The following is a 27956-nucleotide window of genomic DNA, read 5'->3' on the forward strand; positions in this document are numbered from 1 at the left end:
CTTAAAAACAAACAAACAAAAACTCAAGTTTCTAAAGTTTATAAGTGTTTAACAGGCTTTTTCTGAGCTGTATACATTTTGCTGCAAATGCTGACGAATCTGTCCTTTTTTCCCCTAAAAAAAAAATGGTTAAAATTTTGCTACCATTTACAATGAAGCACTTCAGTGCATTTCAGTGCATCAATACTAGTACGTTAGTAAAAGAGAACGTATATAGTAATTTCAATCACAGTAAAAAAAAAAATCTGCTATTTTGCTACTGTGTATATTTAACCCCTTAAGGACTCAGCACTATTTCACCTTAAGGACCAGGCCATTTTTTGCAAATCTGACCAGTGTCACTTTAAGTGCTGATAACTTTAAAACGCTTTGACTTATCCAGGCCATTCTCAGATATTTTTTTCATCACATATTGTACTTCACGACACAGGTAAAATAAAGTTAAAAAAAAACATTTTTATTTATAAAAAAATACCAAATTTACCAAAAATTTGTAAAAAATTGCAAATTTCCAAGTTTCAATTTCTCTACTTCTATAATACATAGTAATACCTCCAAAAATAATTATTACTTTACATTCCGCATATGTCTACTTCATGTTTGGATCATTTTGGGAATGATATAAAAAATTTTGGGGATGTTACAATGCTTAGAAGTTTAGAAGCAAATCTTCAAACAAAAAAAATTATGCTTTAGTGTCTCCATATTCTGAGCCATATTTTTTTTTTTTTGAGTGATTGTCTCAGGTAGGGGCTCATTTTTTTGCGGGATAAGGTGACGGTTTGATTGGTACTATTTTGGTGGCCTTTTTGATTGCTTGCTGTTGTACTTTTTGAGATGTAATGTGACAAAAAAATTGTTTTAATTTTTTATTTTTTACGGTGTTCATCTGAGGGGTTAGGTCATATGATATGTTTATAGAGCCGGTCGATACGGACGCGCCGATACCAAATATGTAAAACATTTGTTTTCCCCCTATTCTTTACCAAATTTTTTTTACTTTATTTGGGGAAAATGACGTTATTGTTTATTTTTACTTGAAACGTAATTTTGGGGGGGGGGGAAACTTTATTTTTTAAACTTTTTTTTTTCACTTTATTTTTTGTCCCACTTTGGGACTTGAACTTTTGGGGGTATATTCCTTTACAATGCATTCCAATACTTCTGTATTGGAATGCATTGGCTGTATGAGTAATACTGTGTGTATTACTCATACAGCTTCCGGGGCCTGTGAGATCCAGGGGGCTGGATCTCACAGGCTCTTCACCGGAAGGCAGTGCAGATGCCTCAGGAAGGCATCGCGCTGCCTTCCATGCCATCGGGTCCCCCCCCACAGCCCCATGGGGACCCGATGGCACCGCCGCCACACCATAAAAAGCCGCAAACCGCAGGTCTGAATTGACCTGCGGTTTGCGGGGATCGCCGACCCCCCCCCCTTCCCGCGCATTTAGCCGAGGTGCCTGCTCAATGATTTGAGCAGGCACCTTGTTCCGATCACCGCCCGCCGGGCGGCGGTGATCGGAACAACACATGACGTACCGGTACGTCATGTGTCCTTAAGGACTCGGGAAACATGCCGTACCGGTACGTCATGTGTCCCTAAGGGATTAAGCAGTTCATAGCATTTTACCTGGGTGTTTGTAGAAGGGCACATTTAATTGTGCCTCTGTTAGTTATCGAAAAAACTGTTTAAATGTAGTTACCGCTTGAAATTGGGCATTTCAGTGCTGCGATAACTGCGTTAATATACAAATTTTAGTTAACGCATTGTATTACATCAATATACCATGCAGTTTTTGTCAATGCATTGTACTGCAATGACTACATTAATATTACTGCCATAAGGAGGAGTTTCAGGGGGAAGTGAGAGACCCCATGAATTGCTGTGTTGTTTATTGTTATGTTAGTAGTAATAGTGGCACTTGAAGCCATGTTGGTGGCGGTAGTGGTAGACAAAATGGCACTGGGACAAGGAGCTCCCAATCACATATCACAGTCTGATAAAAGCGGTAGAAATGAGTGAAGTTGTCAAAAATTCGTTTTGGTCACTACCACTATGCCAAATTTTTCCAAAAGATTCACTTTGTTATGAAATTAATTTGTCATGAAGCGCGTTAAATCAGGTCTATCCCGGCCTGCAATTAAGCTTTAGAGAGAATGTATCCAGGTGTACAATACATCACTGTGCAGTGCAGCAACACACATAGATTCTTCTTTTTGGTAGTGAAACAGTTTTGTACATCAGAATTACAGTCAGGTCACATATATGGACGTCCACATCATCATGCAGGCCACTAACATTCCTACCCAACCCGTAGCTAAACAAAAAAAAAAGCATACAGCATTCTTCAGTAAAGCAAAAAAATATAAAAAATGCTGTGCACCATTGCAGGTGTCCCAATGACTCTTTAGTGGAATAAAATGCATTTGAATCCTTTCTGTTAGCTGTAGAATGAGTATGCGTCACTATTAGGCTTAGTTCACACTTCACTTATTCTGTGTCTGATATACACTGTCTATGTATAACTGAACAGATTGATTATTAAAGGCGCAGCAGAAGTAGGTAAATGAGCCTATATTTTAGACTGCCTGTTGAAAATGAGTCTGATGCACACTAAATCTATGTATAACAGAACAAAATTAGGTATGATTGGAGCAGCAGATGAACTAGGTAAACCGCCTATATATTAGACAGCCTGTTGACAATGAGTTTGATACACAGTAAGTCTATGTACAGCAGAATAGAATTATTATGAATGGCGCAGCAGATGAACTAGGTAAATGCTCCTATATGTTAGTCCTCTGCACACGGTTCTTATTTTGGTGAGCCCCTGTCTCCTGCTGTCCTCCTTTGTACATTTTTTGACCCTGTCATTCATTTTGTACTTGGTCTTCCAGTCGTCTGGTCTGCAGTATACTTCCACCTTTACCCTTCTGCATACCATTCATTACTTACAGGAGTGACATATGTTGACGGGTCTCCAACCTGGTACTTTATTGTTTTAGTACTTGTACATTTATTCAGTATTTTTCTCCATGTCTCAATATATACAGTACACTGTACCATGTCTTTTTGATCCATGCGCTTCTTTCCCAGGGTGGCATTTTTCTTTTTTGTCCTGCGCTCCTATTTTTCATCATGTTCTCTGCATTACATTTATTAATTATTTCCATTATGTCATTTTAATCATACTTCAATAAAATGTATCACTTTTTTGGTATTATGAGCTCCTTTTCTTCTGTTTCTGCTATTTAATTCGGGAGCTTTTGCCGAGTTATACTTTAGGTGTGTCTCTTCGGGGTTGTATTGGGTGGACACTGTCCTTTCGCCCTCCCCTGGGACACCCTGGGTCTTTTTTTGTTTTCTCTATATGTTAAACCGCCTGTTGACAATGAGTCTGATGCATACTAAGTCTATGTATAACTGAACAGATTCATTATTAAAGGGAGTCTGTCACCAGCATTTCACTTTTTTAACCCTTCCCACAGCTCCCTAGCATGCTTACAGTTAATAAAAACGTTACCTCTGGCATCAATCCTGGACTTATAGAACCCTCAAAAACGATCTTTATAAGATATGCAAATGAGGGCTCGCAAGTGCCCAGGGTGGCGTTACTCTCTTAGGTGCCCTGCTTGCTCAGCCTTCTCATTGCGTCCCCCCGCCCCTTCCTACCCTCTGCCCGCCCATCCTTTCCCTCTAACCGCCTTTGTACTAACTTGTTATGCTGCCAATATCCCGCGCCTGCACACTCATTCCTTTGGCCGGCTAACGATGCGAAAATCTGAATCGTTAGCCGGCGCATGCGCAATAGTTACTGTGATGCCGTACAAGGAATGGGCATCGCAGTGTGCATGCGCCGGCCAAAGGAATGAGTGCGCAGGCGCGGGATATCGGCAGCATAACAAGTTAATACAAAGGTGGTCAGAGGGAAAAGATGGGCGGGCAGAGGGTAGGAAGGGGGGGGGGACGCAATGAGAAGGCTGAGCAAGCAGGGCACCTACGAGAGTAACGCCGCACCTGGGCACTTGCGAACCCTTTTTGAGGGTTCTATAAGTCCAGGATTGATGCCAGAGGTAACGTTTTTATTAACTGTATGCATGCTAGGGAGCTGTGGGAAGGGTTAAAAAAGTGAAATGCTGGTGACAGACTCCCTTTAAAGGCACAGCAGATAAACTAGATAAATGTGCCTATATTTTGACCACCTGTTGACAATGAGTCTGATGCATACTAAGTCTATGTATAAAAGAACAGATTAAGTATTAATGGAATAGCAGAGAACTAGGTAAACAGACCTATATATTAGACCGCCTGTTGAGACTAAGTCTGATGCACAGTAAGTCTATGTATAACAGAATAAGAATGCATGGCACAGCAAATTAACAAGATGCAAAGGACAATCACATTGAGCCTGCACTGTCCCTTCAGTCTCCTTATGCTCTCCCTAGGATCTCCCTACAGTGTAGAAAAACTCTCTCTACGATCTCCCTACACTGTCCCTGCACTGTCCCTATCCAATATTCTACAATTAAAAGCTTTGTTAACCACAATCGCTAGCACTTGACATGTCTGCCCCTATGCTCATCTCATAGTAAAATGGCATAGGCTTTTATAGAGCTGTGACTAGAGATAAGCGAAGTTATAAAAACTTTGAGTCGGCTGCTTCACTGAATTTAACAAAGAAATTTGCTTCTTCACGAAGTACTTCATCATGAAGAGCATTTCTTTGTAACTAGTGGGTGCAATGACAGGGGAAAATGATTGCTCCGCCCCCCATAATTAAACCCCTCAGATGCCCGGTTCAACGCTGATCACGGCATATGACATGAAAAATAAGGGTTTTCAGGAGGCAAAAAAATAATACTCACCTCATACATTTGAGCGCAAAGAGGCCGCCGCGTCCATCTTGAGTGGCGATCCCATGCGAAATCTGGTGCGGTGCATGATGACGTCATCACACTGGCTGGCATAGTGATGTCATATGTAACTGTGCACGAGATTGGTTGTCTGCATGGCATTATGGGTCATATCGCGTTCCTGGGCTTCTTACTTTCACTTTGTAACATATGTAGCTGCCATTTCAGGGAAAAAACTATTTGTTAGAACGAAGTGTGAGGATCTTCGTATTTATGGCGGATAAAATTTTTCCTGTAATTCGAATCAAATTAAATTCATTTGACCTCGATTCTCTCAACAATAACTTTGATAATGATTGTGTGTCTGTCAGGACCTAGGAGCCAGATTGGTGTGCTGGCCGGTAGCTGACCTCCAAGGGTGGCGGCTGCTACCGCAAGAAATAGTAGTGATGAGAGGCAGGGGCAATATTCAAATTTGCAATATTTTGTGAATATTTGGGCGAATATTCATCATATATTTACAAATTTGATTATTTTTTTCGATTATTTTTTTCATTGCAAAAATTGGCAATGTAATATGCGTGTATTGCACGCGCAATACAGGCGTGGGTCACTGTTGCTACATATTGCTGCTAGAAGTTTCCTGAGACTGAAGAAAATGGTTGGCACGGAAGAACATTACAATAGCTTTATATGCAGAATAGAGAGCACCAAGATATTCGCGATTGCGCAAATCTGCAATTAATGATGCACATATTTTTGGCAATACGTGCAACTTGACATTTTAGCAGGTCCGACTTCATATTACTGATTGGTGCACTAAGTATTGTTGTGAACTTGTGACATCACAGCACTATGTCTGTAGCATGTATGTATGGACAGCAGAACCTATCACATTACCTAACACCCTGCACTGGAACCTAATGCTACTAACTACCTAATAGTGTTGAGCGCGAATATTCATATTACAAATTTTTATCACAAATATCGGCACTTTGAGAATTCGCTAATATTTAGAATATAGTGCTATATATTCGTAATGACGAAATTATATAATTTTTTCTTAACACAGTACACATCAGGTGATCATCCCTCCTTTCTTCTAGCTTGTGGGCCAATGAGAAGGCTTTGTCACAGCTTAGCAACATCCCTAGCAACCAATAGAAAAGTTGCCTACCCCTTACTATATAAGAACCTCCCCAGCAGCTATTTTCTAAAGTTTATTGCAGTTATGAAAGAGACAGCAGTGTCATTGCTGTGCTCTGTGCTTTGTTGTATTACATTAGACAGTTAACTTATATATACAGTACAGACCAAAAGTTTGGACACACCTTCTCATTCAAAGAGTTTTCTTTATTTTCATGACTATGAAGGCATCAAAACTATGAATTAACACATGTGGAATTATATACATAACAAACAAGTGTGAAACAACTGAAAATATGTCATATTCTAGGTTCTTCAAAGTAGCCACATTTTGCTTTGATTACTGCTTTGCACACTCTTGGCATTCTCTTGATGAGCTTCAGGAGGTAGTCCCCTGAAATGGTCTTCCAACAGCCTTGAAGGAGTTCCCAGAGATGCTTAGCACTTGTTGGCCCTTTTGCCTTCACTCTGCGGTCCAGCTCACCCCAAACCATCTCGATTGGGTTCAGGTCCAGTGACTGTGGAGGCCAGGTCATCTGGCGCTGCACCCCATCACTCTCCTTCATGGTCAAATAGCCCTTACTTTCAAAGTTTTCCCAATTTTTCGGCTGACTGACTGACCTTCAATTCTTAAAGTAATGATGGGCACTCGTTTTTCTTTACTTAGCTGCTTTTTTCTTGCCATAATACCAATTCTAACAGTCTATTCAGTAGGACTATCAGCTGTGAATCCACCTGACTTCTCCTCAACGCAACTGATGGTCCCAACCCCATTTATAAGGCAAGAAATCCCACTTATTAAACCTGACAGGGCACACCTGTGAAGTGAAAACCATTTCAGGGGACTACCTCTTGAAGCTCATCAAGAGAATGCCAAGAGTGTGCAAAGCAGTAATCAAAGCAAAAGGTGGCTACTTTGAAGAACCTAGAATATGACATATTTTCAGTTGTTTCACACTTGTTTGTTAAGTATGTAATTCCAAATGTGTTAATTCATAATTTTGATGCCTTCAGTGTGAATCTACAATTTTCATAGTCATGAAAATAAAGAAAACTCTTTGAATGAGAAGGTGTGTCCAAACTTTTGGTCTGTATTGTGTATATATATAATTCAGATAGTTAGGGAGAGATAGTCAGTGTAGGTTAGATTGATCTATAGTATGATAGGTTCCAGTGCAAGGTGTTAGGCAGTGTGATAGGGTCTGCTGTCCATACATACATGCTACAGACATAGTGCTGTGATGTCACAAGTTACACGTATTGAAAGAAAATGTGCGCATCATTAATTGCTGAAAATTCGCAAGCGCAAATATATTGGAGCACTAAAGCTATTCTAATGTTCTGCTTTGCCAACCATTTTCTCCAGTCTCAGGAAACTTATACCAGCTTGAAAAATGTAGCATATGTGACCCACGCCTGTATTTTGCACGCATTACGCGAATATTACATTGCCGATTTTCGCAATTAAGAATATAATCTCGAATTCTCCTAATCGCGAATATATGACGAATATTCTACAAAATATTTGTGAAATATCGCAAATTTGAATATTGCCCCTGCCGCTCATCACTACTATCTAATGTAATTAAACAGTAAAGCACAAAGCACAGCCATGACACTGCTCTCTCTCAGAACTCCATAAAACTGCAGAAAATGGCTGCTGGGGAGGTTCTTATATAGTAAGGGGTAGGCAACTTTCCTATTGGTTGCTAGGGATGTTGCTAAGCTCAGACAAAGACATTGCAGCCTTCTCATTGGCCCACAAGCAAGAAGGGAGGTTACTGATGAAAAAAAATCTTGAATATTTGCAAATACGTATATATAGCACTATATACTAAATCTTCAAAAAATTTTGAATTGGTCGATATTCACAATTAAAATTCGTGATTCAAATATTTGCTCCCAACACTAATAAAGAGAAGAGGCAACTATGGCCAAAACCTCCCAAAAAAAAATAAAAAAATGCCAGGGCCAGATCTGCTTCTGTTATGGTCAGTTTTGGAGACTGTAAATATCTGATACTGAGGGCTCAGGTTCAAAATGTGCCAGCCTAGGCCAAGCTTCACTGCCTCTATCTCTGTGTGAGTGTGTCCCTTTCTGGCAGTTTTTCTCCATAGTGCCAACAGACAAAAACACTGCCATGTGCAAGATCTGCAAGATGAAAATAAGCCGTGGGCATTCAAAAACCATGGCACTATTGCAGCACATGAAGTGGCATCACCAGATCCAGTGGTAAAATAAAATTGGCCACCAGCAATTGGAAGAGGGCTGCCTTTTTTCTCCCGGTCTCCTTTGTGACTGCCAGGCTGCATCTACATACAGTGCAGTGTCTTTGTCATTGTCATTATCAGTTACTGCTTCTCCAACACTCTGTCGACAGCCATGGTTAACAGAACATGTGGCCAGGAAACACCTGTATCTGCCCACCCGATTTTGTGTAAGCTTAATTCCCACCTGACCCAATTTCTGCCGGTGCAGTCGCAGCCATACTACTTAGTGGATTCTGCTATTGATGATGTATGTGTGCTTACCCTCACTGGTAGATACCTAGCCACCATTGTTTCTTCAAAAGAGCCAGTTCAGTCTAAAGAAAATGCACTTTTTTCATATGTTCCACCTGACTCATATGTGCATTGTCTAAGGGGTACTCTTTCTCATTATGGAGAGCCCCTGGTATGCCAAGTAATATATTCAGATTAGTCTTCCTAAAGCTATCTAATGCCAGCAGATGTCGGACATGATAATTTGCATATATTTCCCCCAGAAATCAAGAGGGGACATTGTCTAGCCTACATTAATTATCATATATATCAACTGGTCCCCATAATAGAAATAGTACCCACCAAGTCCTTGCATCTAGAAAAGCTATTTTTATTTGCCTTTCTCTGATAAAGGTCTTTTGTCCTGAAAGGGCTAGTTGCAGATATGTGGCTGGCTTAGCTATTTTTCCAGCTATGAAATGCTTAATGCATATAGTCAATGCAATCATGTCATGATATCCTGGTCATATTACACAATTTCCTGCACCACCCAAAATCTAAGAAATTTTAACAATATTACACTCCATTACCATCTGGGATAGGCTTTATGGGTGTCATATTTCAAACAGAAATATGTCTAAATTTGGCATATTTCTGGCGCTGATTGAAATCTGTGATTTCTCCTCTCTCATGCTAGGTCAAAAAAATGGGCGTGGTGTTTTAGGAGTAGAAAATGGTCTAAATGTAAGACAGCAAGAAAGCTGTCTTACATTTAGAAGTGGCGAAGAATCCGCCGAAGTTATGTAGAGACCGCCTATATTTTTTTTTTCACCGTTGGTTATTTTATACACTTGGCCCAGAACATTTTTGGTCATATAGTTTATGTTTTTTATCATGAGGTAATTTTCCACATGAAAGGCATTATTACATGCTAAAACAATGAAAATTATTTCTTGTTGAGCTCTCCGTTTTATGCCACTTTGCATTCTGTCTATGTTTCTGTCAATTTTAAGGTTCATGCACTTCTAAATTTTCTGAGTGGGATTTTGAAATTAATAGATATTATGGTTGGTTTATTGCATCTATTATAATCATCTGTGTGCAACGTTTGCCAAGATATGAAAACACATAATCTCAAATCATTTGGGGATGTTAATTTAGCTGTTACATTTGTTGAAATGCCTATATTAATTGCCTGAAGTTTGATAAGTGTCATTGGCACATAAGAAAATTACTGAATTATGAAAAAAGCATACTGTGATACAAACACATGAATAAGACATGGAAGTTTTTACAAAGTAATCCAGAATTTTAAAATTGGTATTATTTGAATCTCATTCAGCAAATAAGTAACACATACATGATTTTGTGTGGAATGAAAGTAGTAGATCACATTGTATTAAGTGCAATATTATTAACCTGTCCTATAGTACTATTTACATCACATATTCTGTACAGTACTCAATGGTGTTACAAGTAAGAGACACTAAAGCAAAATTTAGAATGGGGCAGTTCTCCATCAGGACATGACATCAGGACATCTTATGAGTAGTTTTGGTTCATATTTTGGTCTCTTATTTTGGTATTCTATCCCCTGCATCTTTTCCTCTGTTTGCTCTTCCTTTGTTCATCTGCATTCATTCTTACACTTGCCTTCACCCACAATTATTACTAACTAGCAGAAGGACCTGGCTTTGCATGGGTATATTTAATCTATTTCATTTTATGCTTCCGTGTGTCGTAAAAATATATCGACAGTTTCCCCATAACAGTGACCTCTACAGTACCCGCCCCTTTAACAATGACCTCCACAGTGCCCACCCCTTTAACAGTGTTCTTCACAGTTCCTGGCCCTTTGACAGTGACCTCCACAGGGGCCTCCCCTTTAACATTGACCTTCACAGTGGCCAACCATTTAACATTAACCTCCACAGTTCCCGCCCCTTTACAGTGACCGCATCTTTAACAGTAACCTCCACAGTGCCTGCTCCTTTAACAGTGACCTCCACAGTGCCCGCCCCTTTAACAGTGACTGCCCCTTTAATGGTGACCTCCACAGTGCCCGCCACTTTAACAGTGCCCACCCCGTTAACAGTGACCTCCACAGTGCCCGCCCCTTTAACATTGACCACACCTTTAACAGTGACCTTCATAGTGGCTGCCCCTTTAACATTGGCCTCCACAGTGGCCACCCCTTTAACAGAGACCTCCACAGTGCCCACCTCTTTATCAGTGACTTCCATAGTGGCTTCCGCTTTAACATTGACCTCCACAGTGGTTAACCATTTAACATTGACCTCAACAGTGCCCGTTTCTTTAACAGTGACCGCCCCTTTAACAGTGACCTCCACAGTACCTGCCCCTTTAACAGTGCCTATCTCTTTAACAGTGACCTTCACAGTGCCTGCTCCTTTAACATTGACCACCCCTTTAACAATGACCTTTATAGTGGCCACCCCTTTAACAGTGACTTCCACAGTACCTACCCCTTTAACAATGACTTCCACAGGGCCTTCACCTTTAACAGTGACCTCTGCACTGCCTGCCTCTTTAACAATGACCTCCACAGTTCCTGCCCCTTTAACAGTGACCTCCACATTGCCCATCCCTTTAAAATTGACCGCCCCTTTAACAGTGACCTCCACAATGCCCGCCTTTTTAACAGTGACCTCCACAGTGCCCGCCCCATTAACAATGACCTCCACAGTGCCTGCCCCTTTAACATTGACCACCCCTTTAACTGTTACCTTCATAGTGACCATCCCTTTAACAGTGATTTCCACAGTGCCTGCCCCTTTAACAGAGATATCCACAGTGCCCACCCCTTTAACAGTGACCTCCACAGTGCCTGCCTCTTTAACAGCGCCCACCCCTTTAACAGTGACCTTCACGGTGCCCGCCCCTTTAATAGTGACCTCCACAGTGTTCGCCCCTTTAAAAGTGACCTCCAGAATGCCCGTCCATTTAACAGTGACCGCACCTTTAACCCCTTCCCTACACATGTCATGGAAGCCACTACGTTCCCGCAATTTGATGTAATAGTACGTCATAGTGATCTGGCGGGCACTGGAGTGGTGCGCGGGATCACTGCAGGTGCCCGGCAGTCCCTGGTAGCCGGGCCCCTTCTGTATCCGCCGGCATCACTGTTTACAGCAATGCCGGCGGATTAACACCTTCTTTGCCGTGGTTCGCGCTGACTGCGACATAGAAGGGGTTTGTGTTGGGTGAGGGAGCTCATCGAGTCCCCGCGCTCCTGTGGAGGGGACTTGATGTGTCAGAAGGCAGCCCAATGCCGTGCAGAGGCTGCCCAATGCCTTGCACGGCATCGGGACCTGCCTTTTATGGGTGCCGAGGAGATCCAGCCTCAGGCTGGTTTTCCTAGGCAACCTGCTAGTGTACTACTCACTGTAGTACACGAACAGGCAATGCATGACAACACAGATGTATTGTAATGCATTGTAGAGGGGATCAGACCCCCAACAGTGAACATCAGAAATAATTTAAAGGAAAAAAGTAAAAAAAATGTTTTTTTACAAAAGTAATAAAGTAATAAAATTAATAAAGTAAAATAAAGCCCCTTTCCTCATATTTTATGATAAAAAACAGAAAGAAAAAAACACAGACATATTAGGTATCGACGTGTCCATAATGACCGGCTCTATAAATATATCACATGATCAACCCTGTCTGATAAACACCATAAAAAAAAAAGTGTAAAAATAAAAAAAAGCCATTTTTGTCACCTTACATCACAAAAAGTGTAACACCAAGCAATCAAAAATGCGTATGTCCCACAAAATGGTATCAATATAACAATCACCTCATCCCGCAAACAATGAGCTGCTACCTAAGACAATCGCCCAAAAAATAAAAAAAATATAGCTCTCAGAACATGGAGACACTAAAACATAATTTTTTGTTTCAAAACTGCTATTATTGTGCTAAAGTGAAATACATAAAGAAAAATACATATTATTAGGTATCTCCAAGTCCGTAGACACCAGCTCTATAAAAATATCACATAACCTAACCCCTCAGGTGAAATCTGTAAACAAAAAAAAACACCTTACATCACAAAAATTGCAACAGCAAGTAATCAAAAAGGCGTACGCCCCTCAAAATAGTACCAAACCGTCACCTCATCCCGCAAAAAATGAGACCCTAGCTAAGATACGTAATCGGTCAAAAAATTAAAAAGCTTTCACTCTCAGACAATGAAGACACAAAAATTTTATAATTTTTTGCTTCAAAACTGCTATTGTGCAAAAGTGAAATAAATAAAAAAAAGTATATATAAGTATATACAAATATCACATGACCTAACCCCTCAGGTGAACACAGTAAAAAATAAAAAATAAAAACTGAAAAAAAAAGAGCCATTTTTGTCACCTTACATCACAAAAATTGCAACACCAAGTGATCAAAAAGGCATATGCCCCCTAAAATAGTACCAATCAAACCGTCACCTCATCCAGCAAAAAATGAGTCCTTACCTAAGATAATTGGTCAGAAAATAAAAAAAGCTATGGCTCTTAGACTATGGATACACTAAAATATCATTATTTTGGTTTCAAAAATTCTATTATTGTGTAAAACTTAAATAAATAAGAAAAAGTAGACATATTAGGTATTGCCAAGTCCGTAACGATCTGCTCTATAAAAAAGTCACATTACCTAATCCCTCAGGTAAACGCTGTAAAAATAAATAAATAAAAACTGCACCAAAACAACCAATTTTTTGGTCACCTTGCCCCATAAGGTGTAATAGTAAATGATCAAAAAATCATATGTACCTAAAAATGGTACCAATAGAAACGTCAACTCTTTTGTCAAAAAACAAGCCCCTGCACAAGATGATAGGCAGAAAAATAAAAAAATAGGGCGTTCAGAAAATGGAGATACAAAAACCAAATTTTTGTTTTCAAAAATGCTTTATTATGTAAAACTGACAACAAACATCATAGAAAGTAGACATATTTGATATCATTGGATCTGTAACAACCTGCTCTATAAAAATAGTGCATGATCTAACCTGTCAGATGAATGTTGTTAAAAATAAAAAATAAAAACATGTCAAATCATAATTTTTTTGGTTACATTGCCTCACAAAAAACATAATATAGAGCAATCAAAAATCATATGTACCCCAAAATAGTACCAACAAAACTGACACCTTATCCCGTAGTTTCCAAAATGTGGTTACTTTTTTTAGTTTCTACTGTAAGGGTGCATCAGGGGGGCTTCAAATGGGACATGGCATCTAAAAACCAGTTCAGCTAAATCTGCCTTCCAAAAACCATATGGCGTTTCTTTCCTACTGTGCCCTGTCGTGTGGCCATACAGCAGTTTACGACCACATGTGGAATGTTTCTGTAAACCGCAGAATCAGGGTAATAAATATTGAGTTTTGTTTGGCTGTTAACCCTTGCTTTGCTACTGGAAAAAATGTATTAAAATGTAAAATCTGCTAAAAAAGAGATTTTGAAATTTCATCTCCATTTTCCATTAATTCTTGTGGAACACCTAAAGGCTTAACAAAGTTTGTAAAATCAGTTTTAAATACCGTGAGGGGTGTAGTTTCTAAAATTGGGTCATTTTTGGGTGGTTTTTTATTATGTAAGCGTCACAAAGGGACTTCAGACCTGAACTGTTCCTTAAAAAGTGGGTTCTGGAAACTTTCCGAAAAATTTTAAGATTTGCTTCCAAACTTCTAAGCCTTCTAACGTCCCCAAAAAATAAAATGTCATATTCAAAATGATCCAAACATTAAGTAGACATATAGGAAATGTAAAGTAATAACTATTATATTAAGTGTCACTATCTATTATAAAAGTAGAGAAATAGAAATTAGAAAATTTAGGAAGTTTGAATTTTTTTTGTACATTTGGGATTTTTTCACAAATAAAGGTGAAATATATTGTCTCAAATTTATGAAGTACAATGTGTAACGAAAAAACAATCTCATGATGGTTTGGATAAGTAAAAGTGTTAGATTTGAAAAAATGGCCTGGGCAAAAGAGCGAAAACTGGCCCGGGGTAGAAGGGGTTAACAGTGACCTCCACAGTGCTTGCCCCTTTAACAGTGACCTTCACATTGACCATCCCTTTAATAGTGACCACCCCTTTAATAGTGACCTCTACAGTGCCCGCCCCTTTAACAGTCACCTCCACAGTGCCTTCCCCTTTAACAGTCACCTCCACAGTGCCTGCCCCTTTAACAGTGACCTCCACAGTACCTGCCTCTTTAACAGTGACCTCCACAGTGGCTGCCCCTTTAACATTTTATATTATGAATCAGCCGGCACTCTACCTTGTGTATGCACTGCAGCGGGAAGGAGCGAAACTCCACATCTAATTCAAAAGGAAATCCCAGCAGTCGTCAATTGTAAATAAGGATATTCTTTTTATTCAGTCATAATAGTATGTCTTATGACGCGTTTCGGCTATAGCAGCCTTCATCAACAACCTTTGTTGATGAAGACTGCTATAGCCGAAACGCCCCTTTAACATTGACCACCCCTTTAACAGTGACCTTCATAGTGGCCGCCCCTTTAACAGTGACCTTCATAGTGGCCGCCCCTTTAACAGTGATCTTCATAGTGCCCGCCCCTTTAACAGTGACCTCCGCACTGCATGCCCCTTTAACAGTGACCTCCACCGTTCCCGACCCTTTAACAGTGACCTCCCCATTGCCCATCACTTTTATAGTGACCGCCCCTTTAACAGTGACCTCCACAGTTCCAGCCCCTTTTACATTGACAACACCTTTAACAGTGACCTTCATAGTGGCCGCCCCTTTAACATTGACCTCCACAGTGGCCACCCCTTTAACAGTGACCTTGATAGTGGCTGCTCCTTTACTATTGACCTCCACAGTGGTTGTCCATTTATCATTGACCTCCACAGTGCCTGTTTCTTTAACAGTGACCTCCACAGTACCCGCCCCTTTAACAGTGCCTGCCCCTTTAACAGTGACTTCCACAGTGCCCGCCCCTTTAACAGTGACCTCCACAGTGCCCGCCCCTTTAACATTGACCACCCCTTTAACAGTGACCTTTATAGTGGCCACCCCTTTAACAGTGACTTCCACAGTACTCACCCCTTTAACAATGACTTCCACAGTGCCTTCACCTTTAACAGTGACCTCCGCACTGCCTGCCTCTTTAACAGTGACCTCCACAGTTCCCGCCCCTTTAACAGTGACCTCCACATTGCCCACCCTTTAATATTGACCGCCCCTTTAACAGTGACCTCCACAATGCCCGCCCTATTAACAGTGACTTCCACAGTGCCTGCCCCTTTAACAATGACCTCCACAGTGCCCGCCCCTTTAACATTGACCACCCCTTTAACTGCCTGCCCCTGTTCATAGCGGCCACCCCTTTAACAGAGATCTCCACAGTGCCCGTCCCTTTAACAGTGACCTCCACAGTGCCTGCCCCTTTAACAGTGACCTTCACAGTGCCCGCCCCTTTAACAGTGACCTCCGCACTGCATGCCCCTTTAATAGTGACCTCCACTGTTCCCGCCCCTTTAACAGTGACCTCCACAATGCCTGCTTTTTTTACAGTTACCTTCACAGTGCCCTCCCCTTTAACATTGACCACCCCTTTAACAGTGATGTTCATAGTGGCCGCCCCTTTAACAGTAACCTCCACTGTACCTGCCCCTTTAACAGTGACCTCCACAGTGCCCGCCCCTTTAACAGTGAACTCCACAGCGCCCACCGTTTAATAGTGGCCCCTGCCCCCCATGCATGTAGCAATGTAATTGTGCCATCATACGTCATATGACTGAATATTTAAGGACATGCCAGCTGCTAAAACCTGTGATCAGTTGTTATGGCAACCTGGAGTAGTACCTGCGAGCTTCTATTGACTGATAAGGGACATGTGACCGTGTGTATGGCAGTTGGGATAAGAGTCTTATAGGCTTCTATTGGCTAATGCAGGTAATTTTTTAGGACTATCTCAGGAACTGTAAGTTTTAGACTGTCTAAAACCTTACTGGACACCTAATGTACCTGTGTGCCAAATTTGGTGAAGATCGGTCCAGTGGTTTGGTCGCGCATAAAGAAGGTCCAGACAGACAGAAACTCTTTTAGTGATGTGCACCTACATACAGGTTGTGCTGACTCAATCCCCCACATTTTTTCTTTGTAGTATATATTGGGGGCGTGGCGATCTCCTTGGAGTCATGCACACCTGACCAGTCAATCTGTCCTGGAGGCTGGTTTTAAAGTCAGTATAAAACTGAGTCTGCTTATATAGAACCTACCAGTAGCCATTTGGTCCAGGAGAAGTATAAAAGCAGACGGGGGTTAAAAGCAGAGTGTGCTTGGCGTGCATGCTGACCTGCATTCCCTGGACTTTGTGTGGCTGTCATGGCCCATAAACAGGTAGGAAATAGTGTTAGGGACCACTCAATAGAGGCGACCTTGACGTGGTGAGTGGCTTATTATGCTTTGGCCAAAATGTACACCAATGCCTCATCCAGCATGGAGGCAGGGCAGAATGCTGGATGCAGAGTGCTATCACATTTGTATTTTCCGTTTGTATATTTATTTCGCCATAGTGATGCACCTACATACAGGTTGTGCTGACTCAATCCCCCACATTTTTTCTTTGTAGTATATATTGGAGGCGTGGCGATCTCCTTGGAGTCATGCACACCTGACCAGTCAATCTGTCCTGGAGGCTGGTTTTAAAGTCAGTATAAAACTGAGTCTGCTTATATAGAACCTACCAGTAGCCATTTGGCTCCAGGAGAAGTATATGGTGGGCTCAGCGTGCATGTTGGTACTTGCATCCCTGGATCCGATGAAAGCTGTAATGGCACCGGACGGGGTTAAAAGCAGAGTATGCTTGGCGTGCATGCTGACCTGCATTCCCTGGACTTTGTGTGGCTGTCATGGCCCATAAACAGGTAGGAACTAGTGTTAGGGACCACTCAATAGAGGCGACCTTGACGTGGTGAGTGGCTTATTACGCTTTGGCCAAAATGTACACCAATGCCTCATTCAGCATGGAGGCAGGGCAGAATGCTGGATGCAAAGTGCTATCACATTTGTATTTTCCGTTTGTATATGTATTTCGCCATAGTGATGTGCACCTACATACAGGTTGTGCTGACTCAATCCCCCACATTTTTTCTTTGTAGTATATATTGGAGGCGTGGCGATCTCCTTGGAGTCATGCACACCTGACCAGTCAATCTGTCCTGGAGGCTGGTTTTAAAGTCAGTATAAAACTGAGTCTGCTTATATAGAACCTACCAGTAGCCATTTGGCTCCAGGAGAAGTATATGGTGGGCTCAGCGTGCATGTTGGTACTTGCATCCCTGGATCCGATGAAAGCTGTAATGGCACCGGACGGGGTTAAAAGCAGAGTGTGCTTGGCGTGCATGCTGACATGCATTCCCTGGACTTTGTGTGGCTGTCATGGCCCATAAACAGGTAGGAACTAGTGTTAGGGAGGGACCACTCAATAGAGGCGACCTTGACGTGGTGAGTGGCTTATTACGCTTTGGCCAAAATGTACACCAATGCCTCATCCAGCATGGAGGCAGGGCAGAATGCTGGATGCAGAGTGCTATCATATTTGTATTTTCTTTTTTATATATATATACTAGCAGAAGGACCCGGCTTTGCATGAGTATATTTTATCAATTTAATTTAATGTTTCTGTGAGTCGTTAAAAGATATCGACAGTATCCCCCATAACAGTGACCTCTGCAATACCCATCCCCTTTAAAAATTACCTCCACAGTGCCTGCCCCTTTAACATTGACCTCCACGGTGGCCGCCCCTTTCACAGTGACTGCATCTTTAACAGTGAAATGCATAGTGCCTGCCCCATTAACATTGCATTGACCCCACCCCTTTAACGGTGACCTCCACATTCCCCCCCATTTAACATTGACCACCCCTTTAACAGTGACCTTCATAGTGGCTGCCCCTTTAACAGTGACCTTCACAGTACTCACCCCTTTAACAGTGACTTCCACAGTGCCTGCCCCTTTAACAGTGATCTCCGCAGTGCCTGCCTCTTTAACAGTGACCTCCACAGTGCCTACCCCTTTAACAGTGAACTCCATAGCGCCCGGCCGTTTAATAGTGGCCCCTGCTCCCCATGCATGTAGCAGTGTAGTTGTGCTGTCATACATCATATGACTGAATATTTAAGGACCTGCGAACTGCTAAAACCTGTGATCAGTTATGGCAACCAGGAGTAGGAACTGCGAGCTTCTATTGGCTGATAAGGGACATGTGACCGTGTAAATGGCAGTTGGGATTTGAAGAGAAAGACATGCAGGCTTGTATTGGCTAATGTGGGTTATTTTGGGGAATATATCAGGAACAGTAAGTCCTAGAGAGCCGAGACCCGGTCTAAAACCTCCCCGGACACCTGATGTACCTGTGTGCCAAATTTGGTGAAGATCGGTCCAGTCGTTTGGTCGCGCATAAAGAACGTCCAGACAGACGTCTAGATAGACAGACAGACAGAAACTCATTTTTATATATAAAAGATATAAAAATGGCATACAGTTTTGACACATGCAGGGGTATACTTGCCATAGCTATATTCTGGACATACATGTATGTTATTCTGATTTCACAATTACTGACACTGTGTAACTGATGACTGGGATCCAGCTGGAATAGCTAGGCTTAAAGATAACTCTGATCGTGGTTGTTTAACCCTTTAGATCAAAGAAATCAATAAAAAAGACTGACACTTTAAAAGACTCACACTTTAAAACAATGTATCTACAGCAGAGGCATGTATATGAAGCTTGAAAGATACAGGGAGTCATTGAAGCTGTGCATTATGGAATTGCAAGCATATGTATTGTGATAGTTCATGGCGCATGTTTTGTTTTGAATCCAACAGGGGAAACACTATGGAGACATATACATCTATGAGTGCTGTATTACTGCTCCACACAGCTTGGAGCTTGGATGGAGCTCCAATACACTATGTGGATGAAGCCTTATACTACCTGTTCAAATGCTTGTAACTGATGAGTGGGCAGAGGTGATTATGGAAGGATCACCATATGTATCACTTGTGTACCCCTCTGAAACTGGGTCATTTTGGTAGGCAGCTTCCTAATCTCTTGAACACCCCAGGGAGTGTTCTGCTCTTACAAAGATAAATTATTAAAGAGGGTGTCTATGTTATGCAAAAATGTGGCCAATGGCAGAGACTAATACTTGTTTGATCCCATGCCTCTTCTAGTGCCATGGCTCCTATCCTCTCTCTGGTCTTTGATTACTTAGCTGCAGTGGTAACGTGCCTGTATACATGAGTGACTGCTGCAGCCATTCACTACCCTCAGTGGTCAGTTATGCTTCCTGCCATTCAGATTGTTTTTTATATTTTTCTTGTCCTTAAACCATGGCGGCATCAAGAACATGAATTACAGAACTGGCATTTAGACTTTATTCAGCAATAGGAATATTCCAGGCAAGGCGTCCTTACTGATTCCTTGAAATCAAAACATACAGGCATTTTTTTTTCATTTAGTCAGATTAGGTCATGTTTAACATTTTGTTTTTAACCATAGTAACTCTTTTTAGGCAGAAGGAACAAACTTCTGAACACAGAAGGAAGCAATAGATCCCAAAGACATGTGTTAAGCTGTTTATCTCTGGCAGACTGCCCTTGGAACACATATCGAGACAGTTCCTCCCTTCCTGCAATTTCATTCCCCACCTGCCTTTGAAACTTCCATGCACATGTTGTTTCTTGACAAAAGTGCAGAAAGGTAAACTTCACATTTTACCTGTCTATTACTATTGCTTATATAAAATGAAATGTGAGCATTTATATTATTTGAGACTTCCCATAGATATTTTCAGTCACTCATTTCCTCCATTGCTTGTTGCCAGCTCAAAGAAAGGTTTGCATTGATCAATTAATACTTATTACTTGGGGGTTCTGTAATTTATTTATGGTTTATTAATTTGGCAGCACTTTGACTGAGTTATTGGTTAGACAAATGCTTTACGGTGCTATGAACATCCCTCTAGCAAGACCTCAGTTGTCAATAATTGCTTTTGGTTTTTTTTTGCCCTATCATTGCTACACATTTTCTCATTACTATTGATCAGCCCTTATAATAATAAGACACTATATCATACCATATTATACTAAGATAAGTCAATTTAGCCTCTTTTTCCCCCCATAAAGCAAACACCAAAACTATCTATTCTGGTACTTATATCATTTAACTTGAGATGAGCAAATTGATTCTAAATCGATCAAATTTAATCATACTGAATGAAGAAAGCCATGTTTTCCTAGCCTCCTCTCCATTTCCAGATTCTATGGGGCCCTATTCTTGAGATACGAGCAGGTCACAAAAATAGGACCCACACCTGTCAGACCTTAATGACATATCCTATGTATATACCATAAATGGACACAAAGGACAACCTTTTTAACTCCAATGATTCTGTCTATAATTTAAATAAAAGGATTTACAAGAACCACACCTGCCCATGCACTGTGCTCGGCATTGCAGTCTTTCCCAACTCAAATTTTGTAATCCTAAAGGTCCTCTTTAAAGAGCATCTGTCAGCATGATCAACCCTGTTAAACCCGGCATATTACCTCCTAGGATTGATTATGCTGATTAAATTCATATTTGCCTTCTGGCTGTAGGATCAACTGCTCAGTGACTCACAATCATTGGTGGTCCAGTGTTAATATGTCATATCCAGTCATTGGTTTCAGTGTGTATTACTCTAGAGAATGTATGTTTTTGCTAATGCTCTGTGTCTTACATTTGCGTTCCTCCAATTATTGGTGGCAGCGGAGAGAGTTATGTAACGAAGGACAAGAGAATGCATACCTTTTGATTAATAGGTTGATCATGCTGACAGAGGCTCTTTAAGGCTGGAGTCACAAATGCATTTTTTTAAATAGCTAAAGCCAAAAGTAAATCCAAAAAGGAGAAGGGGAAAAACTGATACATCGCCTCCCCTTTGTATCCACTTCTGTGTTTATTTCAAGAACTGCATGAAAATCTACAAAAACAGCAAAGTTGATTCCAACCTAATATTGGTTTCCACAGAAGTGGATTCAAAATTAATAGGAAATATGAAGGAAGAACTTATACCTCTCCTTTCTCCTGGCTTTGGCTGAAGAAAACTGCATCAACAACTGAAGAGACATTTCATTAAATAATACTGTGTGTGAAACCACCCTGCAACATATTCCAAACTAGACCTGGGAAAGCCTATGGCCAATTATCTAGATTTCTGTAAAGTGTTGAGACTGTTCCACATAAAAGTAAAAAATGATGTTACAGCAGTATCTCCAACGATCTCCTTTATTGTAGTATTTCAAAGCATATGTGCAAACAGATAATGCAACGTTTCGGCTGTCCTCAGCCTTTGTCAAGCATACAATGTACAACCATTGATTCCACATATAAATAGTAAAACACTTATACCACCCCCAACAATCCACTCCAATCAACAGTGTGTGGGCAGATACCCATCCCCCAAACACAGACATCCCATTGGGCAGAAGTCCCAATGCTTGTTTTGCATAGTAGATAATCGCACCTGAGTTCTTACCTCCAAGGAGTAATCATGTCACAATACATTCCAGCTGCATGTTGGCGTCCATCAAGCGCTAATGTGCATGTCTGACTGCAAAGCGTCCTGTGTGTACATGGCAACATCGCACGCATGTCTAGCATCGCGGGAATCAGCTGGATCTCGTTCGCACTCACATGTTCATACCTCCGCATCACCAGACGTCATCATGGTCACCTGACCTATGTGTTGTGAACAGCTAGTTCCTCCCACTCGCCTGACGTCACGCCGCATCATGCTGCCAAGGACACACACTCGCTGGTTACAAAGTGCAATCCAATCCCTCAAAAAGAGGAGAAAAAAAAAGGAATGCACAATCCATATGATAATAGCAGCTGAAGCGACCCTTGTGGTACACTATGGTGCGATCAGCCGCCATGGACACAAAAATGTCATAGAGTACAATAAGTAAAAACCAGCACAATGTAAATCTCAGGGGGCAATTACAGTGATACACATTAAAATCATTTGTTGCATGTACCTACAAAATGTTATAAAATCTATACCTGTGTATAAAGAGGAGTACTGTAATCGATCCCTGCAACATTGAACTCCAAATTGAGTCCATAAGGCTGCATTGATCTCAGAGTATATATCCATTTAAGTTCTTTTTTCCTCAATATTTTGTCCTCATCACCCCCTCTTGTGAGTGTCCCCACTGCGTCTATTACTCGGAATCGAAGCTGATTGATAGAGTGTCCACGCTCGATGAAATGCCTTGCCACTGGTTTGTCCAGCATCTGCTTCCTAATTGTACTCTTGTGTTTATTAATCCGTTCCCTGATCTCCATCATGGTCTCGCCCACGTATATGAGACTACAGGGACACTGGATCATATACACAACGTATTTTGATCCACAAGTGAAAAATCCATTAATTCTGAATTTTTTGCCACTATACGGATGCGAAAATGTATCACCTTTCATGATACTGCTGCCATTGCAACAGGACAGACATGGAAAATTGCCATTCTTTCTAGGGGCCAAACACATTTGTCTACTCTCTTGTGGCTCTCCAACAGCCATCTTAACCAATTTATCACGTAAATTGGTGTTTCTTTTGTATGCCATCATTGGAGGAACCTTAAATTCTTTAATCTCATGCAATCCCTTCTGCAAAATATGCCACTACTTCCTCAGAATGAAATTTTCTCCCCTGTTTCCTTGCGAGACAATCGGTCGAGCGTGGACTCCCTATCAACCAACATAACCTTCTCCCGTGTTCTCCTCAGAAGTTTCCTAGGATAACCTCTTTCTATAAATTTGCTACACATCTCACATCTTGTTCCACATAAAAGGTCATTGCGTAAATTTTGAACTGGGACTAGGAGAAAATATATGTAATTGGATAACTAACTGGTCGAAGGATAGAAGAGACAGAATGGTTATTAGAATGGTTCAGTTCTACTAGTTGGGTACTACAGAAGTCAGCATTGACCCCTGCTTTTTCATAAATATATTTATTAATGACCTTGTTAAGGACTTATAAAGTAAAATGTCAGTGGTTTCAAAAAAACACCAAACTGTTTAAGTACTGTAGGAAGGCGCAAGGGGCCGTCATTGACGGAAGGTATGTGTCACCGAGGTTCCTGGCCTTTGTGAGGTAAGAGCAGGTAATTTCAAGGGTCAGCAACAGCTAGTGCCCATTGACCCTGTTTGCTGTTATTATGGATGTAAAGCCGATCCGGGCCGGCTCCTACAGGGAGTAGCCAAAGTGCTGGGTGGGTGGCTGCTCCCCACGTTCCAATGTAATATTTGTGTAATGTGCACGCAATACAGGTGTGGGTCACTTTTGCTACATTTTCCAAGCTGCTAGAAGTTTTCTGAGACAGGAGAAAACGGTTGGCACGGCAGAACATTAAAAATGGCTTTATATGCAGATAGAGTGCTCCAATATATTCGCTATTGCGCTAATCGGCACTAATGATGCAAATATTTTGGTGCAATACGTGAAACTTCACATTTTAGCAGGTCTGACTACATATTACTGACTGGTGCACTATGTATTGTTGTGACATCACAGCACTATGTCTGTAGCATGTATGTATGGACAGCAGAACCTAACACACTGCACTGCAACAGCTACACTATATCAGGATCTAACCTACACTGATTATCTCCCACTAACTATCTGTATTATATATATGAGTTAACTATCTAATGTAATGACACAGTAAAGCACAAAGCACAACAATGACACTGCTGTCTCTCTCAGAACTTTAAAAAACTGTAGAAAATGGCTGCTGGGGAGGTTCTTATATAGCAAGGGGTAGGCAACTTTCCTATTGTTTGCCTGGGATGTTGCTAAGCTCAGACAAAGACATTGCAGCCTTCTCATTGGCCCACAAGCAAGAAGCAGGGAGGGATCATGGGTTCAGATGAAAACAAATCTAGAATATTCGAAAATACGAATATATCACTATATATAAAATATTCGCAAATTCTCGAAGTGCCGATATTCACGATTAATACTCGCGATTCAACTATTCGCTCCAAACACTAATCATTATATACGAAATGGAAAAGTGCTGGGATGTTGGATCATAAATGGAAATGTAGGGACCAGTGGTAGGAAGCTGCTGCCAAGACAAATTAAATTATGGGATGCATCAAAAGAAGCACTGATGCACATGACAAGTATATAATTTTACCTTTAAAGAGCCACTATAGTTTCACACAATTAAATTTAATAGAGAATAGTGTAAATAGCAAATTTCTAAATCACTTAATTTTAAAAATATGCCTGCGTCGACCTAAAAAAAAAAGAGTCTAAGGTCATGGCCACTAGGGGTCTCACCTCCATCTAACTTGTAGTCCACTGCCATTGTCGGGCAAGGTCTGTTCCTAGTAACAGAGACAAAGAAGACGGCAGAGAGCAAGTTGGCGGCGTGTCGGAGCTAGCTGAGATCATGAGCCTGATAAAAGAACTGCTTCTACACTGCTTCTGAACATCACATGAGCCTCCTGTGTGTCTGTAAGTGTTAATTATTCTTCCTTATCTGTTCTGTGAGCTCTGGAGCTGAAAACAAACAAAGTGGGAAGTAAGAGAAATTACATCATTAGCTGAATGAAATGCCTCTAACTGTGCAGCTAATGAGGGCAATTAGACTGCAAAAGATTCCTTCACAGTTATACTTGTACAAAGAGCCATATAGATATTTGTTTGTGGCCTGAAACGCATAACCGAACAATTCCTGTTTTTGTTGAAGATTTTATGCAGCAATAAAGCTACAAATTTTTCCACCATTCTTGAGCTGGATTTTCCTATAATTTTCGAAAGAGCCATAATGCAAACTTTTTTTGAAAACTCAGGTTCGCATTAAGAAAAACATGAATTATGCTACACATGTATATATTATGTATAGTTGTGGGCGCTAGTGTACAAGTGAATTGAATTAAGACATCCAAAGCAATGAATGAATTACGTAGACTGTAGCAAATATATTATTGAACTTCATGAAATATCATGAATTCGAATATAGCCCTTGCCACTCATTACTATTCTATATGAGCAGCAAGGCTATGGAGCTCAATGCGTATGGTATTTTGATGGTTAAGTTGTGGAGATATTTTCTAAAAGGCTAAGAATGCGATTGTAAAAATACATGATATTGCAAGTTATACTGTATGTACTGGATTCAGCTGTGGACTGGAAATTTAAAGAGGCCCTCGAGAAATGAAAAATAAAATAGTCCCCATGTTGTAGGTGGACCCAAATTGACAGAAGGTCGGCAAACACAAGTAGGTGGGGCTAACACACATAGGCAGGGCCGGCAATAACATAAAGTGGCAGTATATTGTGCTACACTTTGGTATTTGGCTCTGCAGCAGAATCAAATACCAAAGCACAACACAATATATTGCTCCAGTAAAACCAAATACCACAGAGAAACACAATACAGGGAGTGCAGAATTATTAGGCAAATGAGTATTTTGACCACATCATCCTCTTTATGCATGTTGTCTTACTCCAAGCTGTATAGGCTCGAAAGCCTACTACCAATTAAGCATATTAGGTGATGTTCATCTCTGTAATGAGAAGGGGTGTGGTCTAATGACATCAACACCCTATATCAGGTGTTCATAATTATTAGGCAACTTCCTTTCCTTTGGCAAAATGGGTCAAAAGAAGGACTTGACAGGCTCAGAAAAGTCAAAAATAGTGAGATATCTTGCAGAGGGATGCAGCACTCTTAAAATTGCAAAGCTTCTGAAGCGTGATCATCGAACAATCAAGCGTTTCATTCAAAATAGTCAACAGGGTCGCAAGAAGCGTGTGGAAAAACCAAGGCGCAAAATAACTGCCCATGAACTGAGAAAAGTCAAGCGTGCAGCTGCCAAGATGCCACTTGCCACCAGTTTGGCCATATTTCAGAGCTGCAACATCACTGGAGTGCCCAAAAGCACAAGGTGTGCAATACTCAGAGACATGGCCAAGGTAAGAAAGGCTGAAAGACGACCACCACTGAACAAGACACACAAGCTGAAACGTCAAGACTGGGCCAAGAAATATCTCAAGACTGATTTTTCTAAGGTTTTATGGACTGATGAAATGAGAGTGAGTCTTGATGGGCCAGATGGATGGGCCCGTGGCTGGATTGGTAAAGGGCAGAGAGCTCCAGTCCGACTCAGACGCCAGCAAGGTGGAGGTGGAGTACTGGTTTGGGCTGGTATCATCAAAGATGAGCTTGTGGGGCCTTTTCGGGTTGAGGATGGAGTCAAGCTCAACTCCCAGTCCTACTGCCAGTTTCTGGAAGACACCTTCTTCAAGCAGTGGTACAGGAAGAAGTCTGCATCCTTCAAGAAAAACATGATTTTCATGCAGGACAATGCTCCATCACACGCGTCCAAGTACTCAACAGCGTGGCTGGCAAGAAAGGGTATAAAAGAAGAAAATCTAATGACATGGCCTCCTTGTTCACCTGATCTGAACCCCATTGAGAACCTGTGGTCCATCATCAAATGTGAGATTTACAAGGAGGGAAAACAGTACACCTCTCTGAACAGTGTCTGGGAGGCTGTAGTTGCTGCTGCACGCAATGTTGATGGTGAACAGATCAAAACACTGACAGAATCCATGGATGTCAGGCTTTTGAGTGTCCTTGCAAAGAAAGGTGGCTATATTGGTCACTGATTTGTTTTTGTTTTGTTTTTGAATGTCAGAAATGTATATTTGTGAATGTTGAGATGTTATATTGGTTTCACTGGTAAAAATAAATAATTGAAATGGGTATATATTTGTTTTTTGTTAAGTTGCCTAATAATTATGCACAGTAATAGTCACCTGCACACACAGATATCCCCCTAAAATAGCTAAAACTAAAAACTACTTCCAAAAATATTCAGCTTTGATATTAATGAGTTTTTTGGGTTCATTGAGAACATGGTTGTTGTTCAATAATAAAATTAATCCTCAAAAATACAACTTGCCTAATAATTCTGCACACAGTGTATACTGCCCCAGCGACCAAATACCACAGTGCATCACAATATATTGCCAGCTCAGCAGCATCAAATACCACAACATAGCACACTATTCTGTCCCAGCGGCACCAAATACCACAGTGTAGTACAACATACTGCCCCAGCAGAACCACATACAGTACTCAATCTCCTCTGACATCTCCTATAAAAAAAAGTCTCCATAGCCATTAGATCAGGGATCAGCAACCTCTAGCACTCCAGCTGCTGTGAAACTACAACTCCCAGCATGCACACTTAGCTGTTCTTGTAATTCCCATAGAAGTGAAAGGAGGATTTTGGGAGTTGTAGTTTTAAAACAGCTGGAGTGCTGGAGGTTGCTGATCACTGCATTAGATAGTTGGCTAGTCCCACTGAAATTGAAGAGCTCGGCCAACATACATCTAC

The 27956-nt window shown here is 41.1% G+C and overlaps 1 long non-coding RNA gene across 1 annotated transcript; it reads right to left on the bottom strand.

Annotated features, from left to right (window-relative positions):
• Nucleotides 1-10613: 10613 nt before the first annotated feature.
• LOC120991912 lies at nucleotides 10614-18345 on the bottom strand. Its single transcript, XR_005776856.1, has 3 exons — nucleotides 18300-18345; nucleotides 10907-10921; nucleotides 10614-10702 (listed from the first exon to the last, which is right to left on the bottom strand). It is a non-coding gene; the product is annotated as an uncharacterized LOC120991912 (long non-coding RNA).
• Between the last annotated feature and the right edge of the window lie 9611 nt (nucleotides 18346-27956).

This window comes from Bufo bufo, chromosome 2 (genome assembly GCF_905171765.1).
Source record: "Bufo bufo chromosome 2, aBufBuf1.1, whole genome shotgun sequence".
In the NCBI taxonomy this organism is placed as follows: Eukaryota; Metazoa; Chordata; class Amphibia; order Anura; family Bufonidae; genus Bufo; species Bufo bufo.